The 14,293-nt window shown below is 42.5% G+C and overlaps 1 long non-coding RNA gene across 1 annotated transcript; it reads right to left on the reverse strand.

Annotated features, from left to right (window-relative positions):
- Positions 1-5,203: 5,203 nt before the first annotated feature.
- Positions 5,204-13,664, reverse strand: LOC107375790 (uncharacterized). Its single transcript, XR_001571741.3, has 5 exons — positions 13,496-13,664; positions 5,799-5,893; positions 5,645-5,722; positions 5,515-5,568; positions 5,204-5,428 (listed from the first exon to the last, which is right to left on the reverse strand). It is a non-coding gene; the product is annotated as an uncharacterized lncRNA (long non-coding RNA).
- Positions 13,665-14,293: the final 629 nt, after the last annotated feature.

Below are 14,293 nucleotides of genomic sequence, written 5' to 3' on the forward strand. Positions count from 1 at the left end.
TATCCCTGTCCAATTGCTTCTAGGACAACGCAGTGCGCATGTCATTGCAACTCTGCCCCCAGAAGTAATTGTAAAACCTCAAAATTGTATTGTCCTCGCATAGACATAGACCAGGGGTCGGCAACCTGTTGCCATCAAAGAGCCATTATTACCCATTTCCCACAGTAAAGAAAACACCGCAGCAGCCGCGGCGTTGTGGGCGGGGCCTACCCTCAGACAGCAGCCGGTACCGGTCGCTCGTGTACGTCAAAGTTATCTTTCATAAGAAGATAATCAATAAAACGATTTATATAAAGTGGATCCAGAAGTTGTAGCCCGTCTCTGCCTACAATATGTTGATATTTTTCACCCTGTTGATGGTTTTACTGAGCAGGTGCCACTTTTGTCATACGTTTCTTTTTAAAACATGTTTAGACTGTTCAGAATACAAATCCAGGCTCTGTCATGTTTGATTGTTGTAATTAAACTTTGTCGGTGGGGGAGGTCAGAAAAGGATCCGATCATTTTGTTTTTCCCTCATTTACAGTGACGGAGACAACGGTGCAGTGCGCCTGGCTCTGGTGTTAATCAAGTTAAATTTGATCTCTTTTCACAAGAAAACAAAACAGTTAAAAGCAGGGCTTGTGTTGTGTTGACCGGATAGTTCCCGTTTTTGACTATTTATTTTGACGGAGAAAGAATAGAAAGACCCCGACGCATGCAGACGAACTGACACTTTATTCGTTTCGCACATCGCAGATGTAGCTAAATCATTTGATTCCCATCTGAGCTGGACACGGAGCTCAGCGCAGCTCGCTGTCAGCGCGTACGTACGGCGCACAGTGAGGTGAAGATGTGGAGAGGGGCTTGGAGCACGTCGCAGAACCAGGGCGCATGCAGATTCCTCCGACTGAAGCGAGACTTGTCGCTTAGAAAATGTTCCCTGATTATGAAACTTTGGCTGAATAGCACTTGTTCCTGTCTCCAATGTGGCGACACATCCAGGATCTGAGGAGAATCCCAGAATCTCACATCCTCGTCAGCTCAGAACACGCATATGATTACGCACAAGCGTGACGCGTCCACCCGGTCTCACAGTAAGACCGGGTTGGATCTGTTCAGGTTTACGCAGACAATCTTTACATTTAGAATTGGCATACAGATGTAAAATTAATGCAGTAAAATATAAAGCATTTTATTTAAATATCCATTCATTATTTTACAAGCACAGAGAGCCGCATCAGATGGATGGAAGAGCCGCATGCGGCTCCAGAGCCGCGGTTGCCGACCCCCGACATAGACATAGGGAGAGAATCTCATTATGTCACGTTGCTGCATCGATGCGGAATCATGCACGGCTGAATCGCGATGCATCTTAGAATCGATCATTTTTCCCACGTCTAGTGTCAAGCAGGGAGGCATTGGGTCCCATTTTTTCAAAGTCTTTGGCATGACCCAACCAGGAATCGAACCCCTGATCTCCCAGTCTCAGGGCGGACACTCTATCACTAGGCCACTGAGCTGGTGGTATTATATAACATGTATAGCAGGGCAATACATGACACTGCATTCAAATAAACAAATGAATAAAAATATTTTTATGCCCATTTATGACAGGCCAGCAAGGGCGTCAGTTTGTTTTCAGAATTGCTGGGGACAATAACCATACACTTGAGTGGGGTTTAAAAATTGCTGGGGACAATAAAGTAGGCTAGCACAGGGGTCGGCAACCCACGGCTCTGGAGCCGCATGCGGCTCTTCCATCCATCTGATGCGGCTCTCTGTGTTTGTAAAATAATGAATGGATATTTATATAAAATGCTTTATATTTTACTGCATTAATTTTACACCTGTATACCAATTCTAAATGTAAAGATTGTCTGCGTAAACCTGAACAGGTCCAACCCGGTCTTACTGTGAGACTGTGTTGACGTGTCACGCTTGTGCGTAATCATATGCGCTTCCTGAGCAGACGAGGATATGAGATTCTGGGATTCTCCTCAGACGGCTCCTGGATGCGTCGCCACATTGGAGACAGGAACAAGCACTATTCAGCCAATGTTTCATAATCAGGGAACATTTTCTAAGTGACAAGTCTCGCTTCAGTGGAAGGAATCTTCCCGCATGCGCTCTGGTTCTGCGACACGCTCCAAGCCCCTCTCCACATCTTCAGCTCGCTGTGTACCTTATGTACACGCTGACAGCGAGCTACGCTGAGCAGTGTCCAGCTCAGATGTTCAGATGGGAATCTTTTCTTGAGTGATTTAGCTACATCTGCGATTTAAGTGGAATAAAATGTCAGTTCGTCTGCATGCATCGGGGTAATTCTTTCTATTCTTTCTCCATCAAAATAAACGGTCAAACGGCCAAAACGGGAACTATCGAGTCAACACAAGCCCTGCTTTTAACTGTTCTGTTTTCTTGTGAAAATTGTTGCAAAGAGATCAAATTTAACTTGATTAACACCAGAGCCAGGCGCACTGCGCCGTTATCTCCGTCACTGTAAATGAGGGAAAAACAAAATGATCGGATCCTTTTCTGACCTCCCCCACCTACAAAGTTTAATTACAACAATAAAACGTGACAGAGCCTGGAATTGTATTCTGAACAGTCTAAACATGTTTTAAAAAGAAACGTATGACAAAAGTGGCACCTGCTCAGTAAAACCATCAACAGGGTGAAAAATATCAAAATATTGAAGGCAGAGACGGGCTACAACTTCTGGATCCACTTTATATAAATCGTTTTATTGATTATCGTTTTACGAAAGATAACTTTGACGTACACGAGCGACCAGGCGCGTTGCAAGATTTTCAAAAGTGTGGGAGATGTTGTCTGTGCCTAAAATAATTTCATGTTATTCATCTTGTTAGTTTAATTTCCATAATAGCGGAGCAGGTGCAAATTTTAGACGCGTCACGCATGTCTCCGTTTAAACATGTTTAAACTGTTCAGAATACAAATCCAGGCTCTGTCTCGTTAGATTGGTGTAACTAAAGTTTGTACTGAATTAAACTTTACATTAAACCATGTTGAAAAGAAAAGGATCCGATTAAATCGTTTCCCCTCATTTACAGTCACGGAGTACAGTGCAGTGCGCATGGCTCTGGGGTTAATCAAGTTTAGTTGTTTCTCTTTGCAACAATCTTCACAAGAAGGCAAAACAGTTAAATGGCAGGTTACAGATATTTCCATGTGACTGTATTTTGATGGATAAACTCAAGGATGTTGGTTGTTTTGAAAGAATTACCCCGACGCACACTGATGCGCATGGATGAGCTGACATTTTAATCATTAACGCACATCGCAGAGCTAACTAAATCAATCAAGAAATGATTCCCATTAGAACATCAGAGCATTATACTGGACACTGTGTTCAGCGCGGCTCGGAGTGCCCACGGTGGACAGTGAGCTGCAGATCTGTAGAGGGGTTCGCAGTGCAGAACCACGGTGCATGCGATAAGATTTCCTCCCACTGAAGCGGTCTGGAAACCCGGTCTCTCTGAGGGATGTGTCTCTTGGAAAAATGTTCTTTTTATGAAATTATGAAACTTTGGCTGAACAGCGCTTGTTCCCGTCTCTAATATGGACACGCATGACGTATCCAGTCTGAGGCAGAATAGCCTCTTCAGCTCAGAAAGCACCTGTAGAGACATTTGATTACGCACAAAGTTTATGTGGAGCAGAAGCAGTCGGGCCACGGCAGGTGAAATGTTCCTAGCCTACATGAAGTGAAACTGTTTAATTGTAACATTAATATGTTACTGGACACGCTGGTCTGGTTGGTTAGACCAGTGTTTGAAGTGGAAAACACACACACACACCAAATAAAATAATGCTGATAGCTTGGACTAGAAGACAGGTGATGGTTTACGTATTTAAATGATGATCAGGCTGATGTAAAATGTAATCTCCATCCACATCCAGACAGAGTTATCCTCTATTCTGTCTCTATTTGCTCTGCTCTTGTCTGGGCTGACGTAGCTGATGGTGCGCGCGGCGCGCCTAACTAGCGGCAGATGCACATTTTACGCATTTGGAGAGGTGGGCTGGATGCTTTGCTTTTACTGGAAGATGGTCCACTTAACGCACAGGTGTAGACTACATGTTAATGACAAATGAATGAAAATTAAATTGTGAGTTTTTACTTCATATTTTATAAATAAAAATGACAGGGGAAAACATTGATGACGTCTTTTTAAACAAAATTTTCTAGCGCGACCTGCCTGCTTCACTTAAGTCACTGCTTATTAAGGTCCGTCCAGAATTACCGTGGGAAATGGGTAATAATGGCTCTTTGATGGGAACAGGTTGCCGACCCCTGGTATAAGATGTGAGCTGGTAAAACAAAAATCCTCATCAGCAGGCTATTTTGAAAGTGGGGGGGACACAGCTGCCAATCACACATTTTGCTGGGGACATGTCCCCGGCATCCCCGGTTAAAATGACGCCTATGCAGGCCAGTGTCCATTACCCCAACCCTAACCACAAATTCACCCACTAAAAAAATCATATGAACACAACACGCAATACATTATTACATTTATTTCACTTCTGGTTTTGATTATATGGCAATAAAGGGGAAAAATGTGCTAAATCTCAGAAACACACAAATATTTGACCTTATTTGTGAAGCCAAAGGATAAGTTAACGTAAAAAATACTGGGACTGATGAAATGAAGACATTTTGTTTCAGCAGTTTTTTGGAACAAAGACAAAAATTTTGACTTTTTTTTTAGAAAATATGACATGACACAAAAACTACAAAGTGAGTAAAAAATATTTTATGCCCATATGTGACACTCTAAGGCAGCTACAACTCACCCCAAAACAGGCACAAAAATTATTAGATTTTGTTTATTTTATTTTTTTTTATTTTTTATTTTTTACATTTTTCACAGTTCTGGTTTTGATCATAACCTTGGCAATGAAGGGGTTAAATCTCAGACGCACTCAAATATTTTATTATATTTTGTGAGGGCTGAAGCTAAGGATGAAATTAATGTAAAAATGGAACTGATGAAATATTATATAATATTTCTATAGGAAGTTTAAATACAGGATTTTTTTTTGTTCACCTGCAGCAAATATATCTAAATCAAAGTGTTATGAGGGTTAAATATTCAGGCTTGTTGGTGTGCTCTACAGGTAAAAAACCCTGAATGTTCTCATGCAGACAAACTGCATTGATCTTCTCTATAAATAAAACCAAAACAAAGCAGAATTTCTTCAACAGCATGACTTTATTGTCACCACACAGATGGTGGGCACTCAGCACAATGGGTATTGATTCAGGGGCTCCTCTCATGATTTAAGCATCATTTTATTCTAAATGCTCTGCACAATTTCCCTTGACCATATGTACATGTTTTGTTACTGATGTTGATTTCATAAATCACTTTAGCTCCTCGGTGGAGGACGAGGGCGTGTCGGAGCCATCGGGGCACTCCTGCAACACAGAGAGGGGAGGTTAATCCCTGAAATTAGGAGTTTAGACTCAGATTAAAGGATTAAAGAATAAAAGTACTGACGGACCTTCACTCTGTCCAGCTCTGGCCTGCCTGGCAGGGACTTTTGTGAGGAAAAGGCCTGTGACAAGGAATGGCACAGTCAGCTGGGGTCTGAGAAGTGAACAGAAGCGGGAAAAGAGGAGCTGTCCTCTCACCTTCTTAGACTGTTGCATCTCCTCGGTGGATTTAGATCTGCTCTTCATGTGCTTCTGAGGGGAGGTGGAGGTGGAACTCTGCAGAAAGATCAGATTATGGTCAGGTGCTGGGTCTGAGTGACTCAGATGTTTATAAATTCTGATTTCCACACACCTCATTGGTCTTCTGCTCCATGTTTGACTCAGGTTATGTTCAGGTGAGGCTCACTGTTGATGGATGAGAAACTTCTTTTTAAAAATCTGGAGAAACTGAAGAGATAAAATATAAAGACTTTACTTTACTTGCATGCAACTGATGGAATGAGTGAAGTCAACACTGAAGTTTTCTGTGCTGGAGAATTAAACCTTCTGAGTGTGTCATTCCTGGTTCTTGCCACTAGGGGGTGTCTCTGGTTCAATGATCCACTGGCACTTTCACTCATTTAAACATGAATTTTCTCTTTGCATTTCCATTGGTGATGTGGTTTAATTCCCTGTCCTTGGAGGGATTTTGACTCCCTTCCTGTTTGTTTTATAGCTTGTACAAAAGGTCACAAATACCAAAAATACACTTTAATGAGAGTTCTTCTCTCTTATAGAAAAAGCAGTTCACACAGTGCCTGAATTACCTTTATTTTGAAATCCAGAAACCTCTTTTTTATTTAACAATTTCATTTCCACCAAAATCATTCAATGTAATGTCTAATTTGGCTTAAACAGAAAGGTGTTTTACATTTTAAATTGGTTTTCCTATGCCTGTGCTGGCTAGAGATCCTGCTTTGTGTGGTTTTGAGTTCTGCAGGAGAAAAGCAGTTGCAACCAGAAGAGATCAGCGCTGAGACATCTGGGAACCACCTCTAACAGACTATGTCCTGATTGGCTGAAAGCTTTACTGAAATGCATAAATAAGTTTTAGATGTCTAAAGTAATATGTATTACTTTGTTGCTTTCATGGTCAATAACGTGATATTGTTTCATTTTTATGTTCTCTGATATGGTCTTGATATAATAACTCATTTCAACATTATCTTCTGTTTGTTTTTACTCACTATGTCAGCCATAAATCACTGAGGTTAGCTCAACAGATCAGACTTAACTGGGGGGAAGAGACGGGAGCTAAAACAGTACGATACACACAGCAGATGCATTTTAATTGTTATGGATGCAGATGTTAAACGGGTGAGATTGGAATATTTTCACTCTGTGATGCTGTTTCTGATGTGTTTTCCTCACTCATCTCTTTAGCAAATACATTTTATTTTCAAGTATTTGTACTTCCAGCGGTTCCAGGATACAGATTAAATTATTTAATAGTCCATACAGGCACATGTGTGAAACAAAAAAAGAAAACAATTGAAAAGAGAAGTTTTTTAAGGGGGTGAAGCTCAGAACATGCACTCATGCACACTAACGCAGGACAAACAATGATTCCCAGAGGAGCTAAAGGCCACGGTGAATACAGAGGCACAGCTGGAGTCTGGAGCCTTTGTGTCTGGGGACAAAGCACCTCCAGGTTTGGGTTCACTTCCAAGAGACTGAATGTCATGTTCTGTGTCCCTTTGTTCCCCAGCCCCTCCAGTTCCCACTCCAGGTTCTCCTTTTGTGTTTCATAGCGCCCTCATGTGTCCTTTGTCTGCGTCTTTCCCCATGTGTCTCCTAATGTTTCTCCATCCCTCTCTTGATTCCCTTTTGTGTTCTCTTAGTGCCCTCATGTGTCCTTTGTCTGCATCTCTGTTGTGTGTCTTATGTTGTAGCTCTTTAAAATCATTCCTCCCAGGTCCTGTGTCATCCAGTCATCCTCAGCCCCTCTAGTTGTAGCTCCAGCCTCTTGTTCCCCAGATCAGTATGTGTGTGTGTGTGTGTGTGTGTGTGTGTGTGTGTGTGTGTGTGTGTGTGTGTGTGTGTGTGTGTGTGTGTGTGTGTGTGTGTGTGTGTGTGTGTGTGTGTGTGTGTGTGTGTGTTTGTCCTTCCCAGTCAGGTCTGGTGTCCTGCTCTGCTCCTTCTCCTCATTAGTGATTTCACCTGTGCCAGTTCTCCACACACCTGCTCCTTGTCTCCTATCACTCCAGCCCCAGTCCTCTCCTTGTCTCATTGTTCTTGTAGGTCCATTGTTGTTGTTTGTCAGCGTTATTTGTTCCGTCAGTCTGCCCGTTCCACTTGGTGTTTTTGGATTTTGGCTCCCTGCCTTTGGATTATCTTTATTTTGGGACTCATCCTACAATAAAAGGATTTTTTTCTTCATATCCACTGCTGCTTCATGTCATCCTGGGTTCTGCATTTTGGGTTCTAACATCCATTCAAATCGTGACACTGAATGTTTTATCCTAAAAAGGGAGAATCTCTGTGTGAAATTGTAACTACGGTTAGACATCTGAATAGTGTTTAAATTAAACATCCCATGTTTCTTTTAAATGCTTTGTCTTGTAGTCAGCATCAGCAGGTGGTAACCAGCTTTATGATTTTATGGGGAAAAAAACTCTGCTCTAAACAAACATCACCCCCCAAAAACGCTGAAACTGTATGTTCAAAGTGTACTTTTATCACAGAAGTGAAAATGTTTTTTTTCTCAGCGTGCATGTTTTCACAGAGCAGTAAAATCTCTTAAAGTGCAGCCTGACAGCAGCTGAACATAAAAGAGTCTGATGTGACCGCCCTGAAACCACCCGCCGCCCTGCTGCTCTGCAGAAAGCCGCCAGCCCAAAGCTCGTGAGGCTTGAATAGCAGCTGATGGACTGGAGTCCCCCCCCCACCCACCGACGTCAGCAGAAACACGGCTGATGCTGCAGGGATCTGCAACACAAAGTCCCACCTGAAGTGGAACATATTCGATCTTCAACCTGGCTGCAACCCAAAAACACGAAACAAACCAACACAACTGAGCCACTGGAGTGTTCCTAGTCTCCTTTATTCGAGGTTGGGTTGGCACACCCAGGGGCAACAAGCAGGCTGCTGTGCACCCGGTCTAAATGTGCACTTCAGCCCTTTGGGGGTGCAGGAGAATAATCTACGCCTTAATGGTAGGACAGGCTTTCAGTCAAGTCCTGAGTGCTCCATCTGAAGGAAATGGCCCAAATAAGAGAGCTGAGCTCCGTCTGATGACGAATCCCTCCATTGTGCACTAAACAAAGAGGAACAGAGGTTACACCGAGGGTTCATCCACTTTGTGGTGATGGTGGAAAAAAACTGAAAAACATTTCTTCACTTATTTAATCCGTATGAGTGAGCCAATGACAGCCAAGGTGACATGTTCTGAAACCCTGTAGTCTGGGCTAAGAAACAGGAAAATGTCAGAGTTTTAAAATAAAATTGTCTTATTGTATGAAGTGGAGTTAAGTTTTGGTCTATCCTTACAAATAACTTCATGACTAATATTAAAAGATGTCAAACAATCAACAATCATCTGACTGAGTTATAATGATGTTTTTGAGTGTGGTGATGCCGGAGCAGCCATCATAAGCAATCACAGATGTACACGGTTCAGAGGGTCGGGCAGGTCGATTTGATTATGTAATGAATCAGACTCTTCACTAGAACAACACCAGATTTTATATCGATATTTGCTAAGCTGACTGAGTCATGGTCATCTTTGAGTTTGGTTAGAGTTAGGTTAGTCAGTAACCTGTGGTGTTACTGATGAACTGGGTTGAGTCCGATGGAGACTGGCTGAGAGGCTCATTAAATCCACTGAGGGCTCTTTAGTCCTTCCATCATGGCTTTTCATAGCTTTGCATAAAAATGAGGGGAATAAACCTCACAGATTTGATTTTTAAAATGCAGCTTTCAGCAGCTTTTCTGTTTTTGTCGTGAAATTATGGTACAGATGTTCTCAACAGACACCCATTAATATTTTTAGATCTATTTATGTTGTTTTCAACCTATGCTACAAATGTCAACATCGTCTTAGAAAACATACTCATTTGCAAAAGTTTCAACCTTCTTCATTTTAAAACGTAACAATAAAAACTAAATTGTGGTTTTGTGTTTTTCAGAAATGGAATAAAGTTTTCTGTTTTATTCTAAAAAAACAAATCTAAATTCTGTTTCTTTAAAGACCAAGTTCACTTGTTTTCTCAACACATTCACAGCGGCCCCCCGTATAAACAAATGACTTGTGAGTCAATCTCTGTGGGGGAAAGAAAAGCTCTGGCGCTTCTGTTTCAGGAAGTGGAAGGGAGCCAGAAGAGAGGGGAGCTGAAGACAGCAGGACCTGGAGTCTTATTTATTTCCTGATATTCAGACATCTCACCTCTGATTGGATAACAGTAGCATGACTATGCGTCTGACTCCGTTTGCTCTGCAGCGTTGATGTTTTACCTCCACAAACAAGCCTGGAGGAGTTCTGCTGCGTTGTCGAGTTGCTAATGCTAATGATTAGCTTCTGCTAGTCGAGATGCGCTCTGCTGTTGATGTCACAGTGGGAATGTGTGTGGGTTTATATTTTGACGTACATCATAGTGGACATGTGTGTTTTTATTGACATGGTTAACAGTTGGTTTGGTTGCACGTTTAATTGTTTTTTACCTGGTTGCATGTTTTGCACTAACTATGGGAGTGGACTCGCACATGGACAGTGATGACTGATTACAATAAGCAGTGGGTGTGCCCAGGGCCAGATTAAGACTTCGTCATACCCTGGGCAACAATATTCAAGGGCCCCATCATCACGACCCAAGGATCACCATAATATGGTCACATACAGAATATTTTACTGTAATATGCAGTAAATATACTCAATATTTGAATGCCTGACATCACGTAACCCACTCAGGGTAACCTTTGACCCACCTTGTGTGGACTGACCAATGAGGAGAGAGTCTTAACTTGAGGCCCTCTCTTCATTGGTCAGTCTGCATGAGACTGGCTCTCAACTGACGTTCGAAGTCATTGGCAGTGAAGCGCCTCTGTGCAGCGCAAAAGCCCGGGTGGACAGTTTGTTTAGTACAGGGTGACCATATTTCCATTTCCAAAAACGAGGACAGGGGATCTGTGTCTAAGACGTCACACTATGGCAACGCCACACAATGCTTGGACCCATTTTTTGTAAGAACTAAATTAATATCAGATTCTGCCAATAAAAGGGCTCTAAAACCATAAATACTTAGCATATTTACTGCAAAATCTCATTTTTCTGCTTTAGTGCTGCAACAAGGTTTTATTAATAATAAATTATTATAACTTTTGTTTTACTACAGCATCGGCACGCTTCCTGTGCACAGATTATTAAGGATGCTTGTTTCAGCTGTGAGATTAGACTAAAGGATCAATGAAAAAATAAGTTGTCACACTGGAAACTTTCAGAGAATCAACAAATAGGGGCTTTCAAATGGTTTTGTTACTTTTTGCAAGTTTAGAAAAGGAACAGATGAGACATCATGTCTGATAATTTAGTTTTTCATCTGATAATATTAGAACATGTCAGTAATGTCTGAGGGGCTTTTATAAACACTGTATAACTAATACTCCTGTAGAGGGTATGGATTACACAGAGGCTTCTGGGGAGCCCAGCTATGGGGGTGGGGGGGCATTTTGCCCTGGCACCCAAAATGTCTTGAAACGGCCCTGGGTGTGTGACTGAGTTTTGGAGGTGATCTGAATTGTATCAGATGTATAAATATTACATGTGTATAACTTATTGTTTTATACAGGTAAAAACGTGTAGTGGAGATAAATCTATGTACATTTTACTTTTCAACACTTTGTTTTATTAACAATATTTTCCTGTCCTGTCTGTCCCTCATCTTCCTGCATCGCCTCTAAACTCTCCAGAAAATCTGCTTCCTGGATTCTTACTTTTTCACCTCACCTGTTACTTTTGAGCAGATCAAAGGGATCTCCTGACCGCAAAGCGGAGAGCGCGTTTCGATGCGTCAGTGAGGTGAAATCACCGCAGCACAGGTGATGAGCTCCGCAGAGCGCTTCAGACACAAATAAGACAGAAAGTAGAGAACATGTGCGGACATGAACGATCGTGTGTTAATCATAGTTTTTTGGTTGCGCCACTTTGAGAATGGACTGTGTGCTGGACGCAGCAGCCTGGAGCGCTGCGCACCGATCATCGCTCTGCCGCTCTCTGCTGAAAAGAGTCCATGAATGATAATATAGTAATATAGGTAGAAATCTTTTTTCCGACTCCCCTGAATGTGTAGGATATACAGCTCCCCCATCCCTGCTCCTGGATGAAAAGCCGGACATTTTCATCAAGAACCCCCAGTCCGGACATCCCGGACAGAGTGAAAAGCGGACATGTCCGGGGAAAACAGGACGTACGGTCACACTAGTTTAATATAAAGCGGGAGATTACAGATACAGTAATTTGCTCGTGCCCTTGCTGCCCTGGGCCCTTTAGAGTTTGTGGGCCCTGGGCAATTGCCCAGTTGCCCATATGGTTAATCCGGCCTTGGGTGTGCCCAGAAGCATATGGCCGGTGCTAATGAGGGTGGTGGTGATGGATGAAAGTAGGAAGCTACAGGGCGTGGTGTGTCGGCAGACCAAGCAGAAGAGTGGGCCAAACAAACAAAAAAAAACAGAATCACCAGGGGGAGCGGCTCACCCTTTTTTTTTTTTCATTTTCCATGTGACATAGATCTGTCAGGCTCTTCTAATCCGAGTTTCCTCATCTATTTTCTATCAGCAGCTAATGCAGGAGATGGGGTAGGAAGACTATTTTCACGTTCAGCCTGCATGAAAAACTTAGACTGGCTGATCTTTTTTTTTAATGACAAGTAAAAACAGAACTTGGCCTTTAATCTCAGAATTCAGACTTTCTTCTCAGAATTATGAGAAAAGAGAACTTTTAGTGACCCTTATCCTCTTCTGTAGATCTCAAAATCTCTTTGAAAATCATGTAGCAGTTGTGTTTTAGGTGGTCTGATGGTGGGAAAATGACTCTTTGGGTTGTTCTAGCTGAAGACCCCTGATCTAGTGGTTTATGATATATCTGTCTAACAGACAAGCTCCAATAGAAACATGACTTATGGCAGCAGGTAGGATTTAGAATCCAAAAAAAGCTCAGAGAAAAAAAAACAACAAAGAGAATGTGAGAAAAAGAAGCAGTGGATGAAATCCTATCAGCTTAAGAATTAAACCAAATCTCCTCCAGAGAAACGGAATCGTTTTTGATCGTAGGTCAACACCAATTAACTCTCCGGTAAGAAAGACGACCAAAACTCCCCGAGATAACAACTCTCTCCAGACCTCATTATAAAAGGTCTTCTCCTCTAGATGACGACCTGATAAACAAGCAGAGCAGAGTTTATTTAACCCCACTGATGTTTCCTCTTCTGGGTGTAATAGGGGGATGCCACGTGGAGAAGGCTAATTACTGGATCAGCTCTTCATCATATTATAAGAAGGTCAATGAATCTGATAACAGGAGAGTCTGAGTTGGCAGAGGCAGGATGTCCTCATTGTCACATTCAGGTGAGACACTCGCACCTTGACCACCCCCCCCCCCCCCCCCCAAGCTGGATGGATTCAGTATGTCATCCATCCATCACAGCTGCTCCCTGTCCAACTCGCAGCTGAGCCCCAACATGAATATACAATCACTCCCATCACACTCACTCGTGTCCTTCACGCTGAGCAGAACATGCAAGCACTGGTTTACGAATTCCTCAGCAGGACCTAAACTACCTCTTACATTTATTCAAACCCCGGTTCATGTTTATTCCAATGAGGTCTGACTACGTTTGAGCTCACAATCAGGACACGATTGTAGATGTGAAGACAACACAGGACATTTCATCAAGAGGACGACGAATGAGGGGAGTGACGAGGAGAGACGGGGCAGACAAACACATCCACAGACTGAACAAGCAGATGCAAAAAGGGAAAAAAAAGAGTCCTGTAAATGAAAGCGCAGCGTAAACTCACCTCCTTATCCCTCCTCTTCCTCGTCTTCTCTCAGCACAGCAGACGTGCAGCGGAGTGGAAGGCACTCCTCATTTCACTGCTGTGACGGTGTCTGTGAGAGAACACCCTTCTATGCCCATTCATAGCACCGCCGACACACACGTGCACACACACACACACACACACACACACACACACACACACACACACACACACACGCCAGGTGCACCACTCAAAGCTCTTCAGTATCACTTTAAACAGGTATTACACACTGTTCAGTGTCTCATGCTTAATTAGTTCCTTAATAATCAATCATTGATGATGATGATGATGATGATGATGATGATGATGATGATGATGATGATGATGATGAAGGCTGGTAAGTGGGTTTGAATCAGGTGCTGACACACTCAGGATTGTGAAAGCTGCTGACATCATTCATGAGGATGAGATCATCGATGACTCATCTAAAAGGTTTTGTAACATAAAAAATCAGAATAATAAGAAAGTTCCATCTAGAATTTTCTGAAACCTTCCAGCAGTTTAAGATTGTGCAAATAATTGGGTTCCAACTCATTGAAACAGCCAATCAGGGCACAGTGATGGTCGTCATCAGTGTCCAATAACAGCATTAGACGGAAGCATCATGGAGGCATCAGGACAAACTCAAAGACTAATGTAATTACACAGTTGACACACATTAGGACAGATTGTCTTTGTGTCACCCTGAATGAGTCACACAGTCACTCCACTGAGCTGGGAGGGTTGATTCTCACTGGTTACAATAAGAGGTACAAGATTATTTTTGTTTCTGGACTT

Source organism: Nothobranchius furzeri, chromosome 1, assembly GCF_043380555.1.
Source record: "Nothobranchius furzeri strain GRZ-AD chromosome 1, NfurGRZ-RIMD1, whole genome shotgun sequence".
NCBI classification, from domain to species: domain Eukaryota; kingdom Metazoa; phylum Chordata; class Actinopteri; order Cyprinodontiformes; family Nothobranchiidae; genus Nothobranchius; species Nothobranchius furzeri.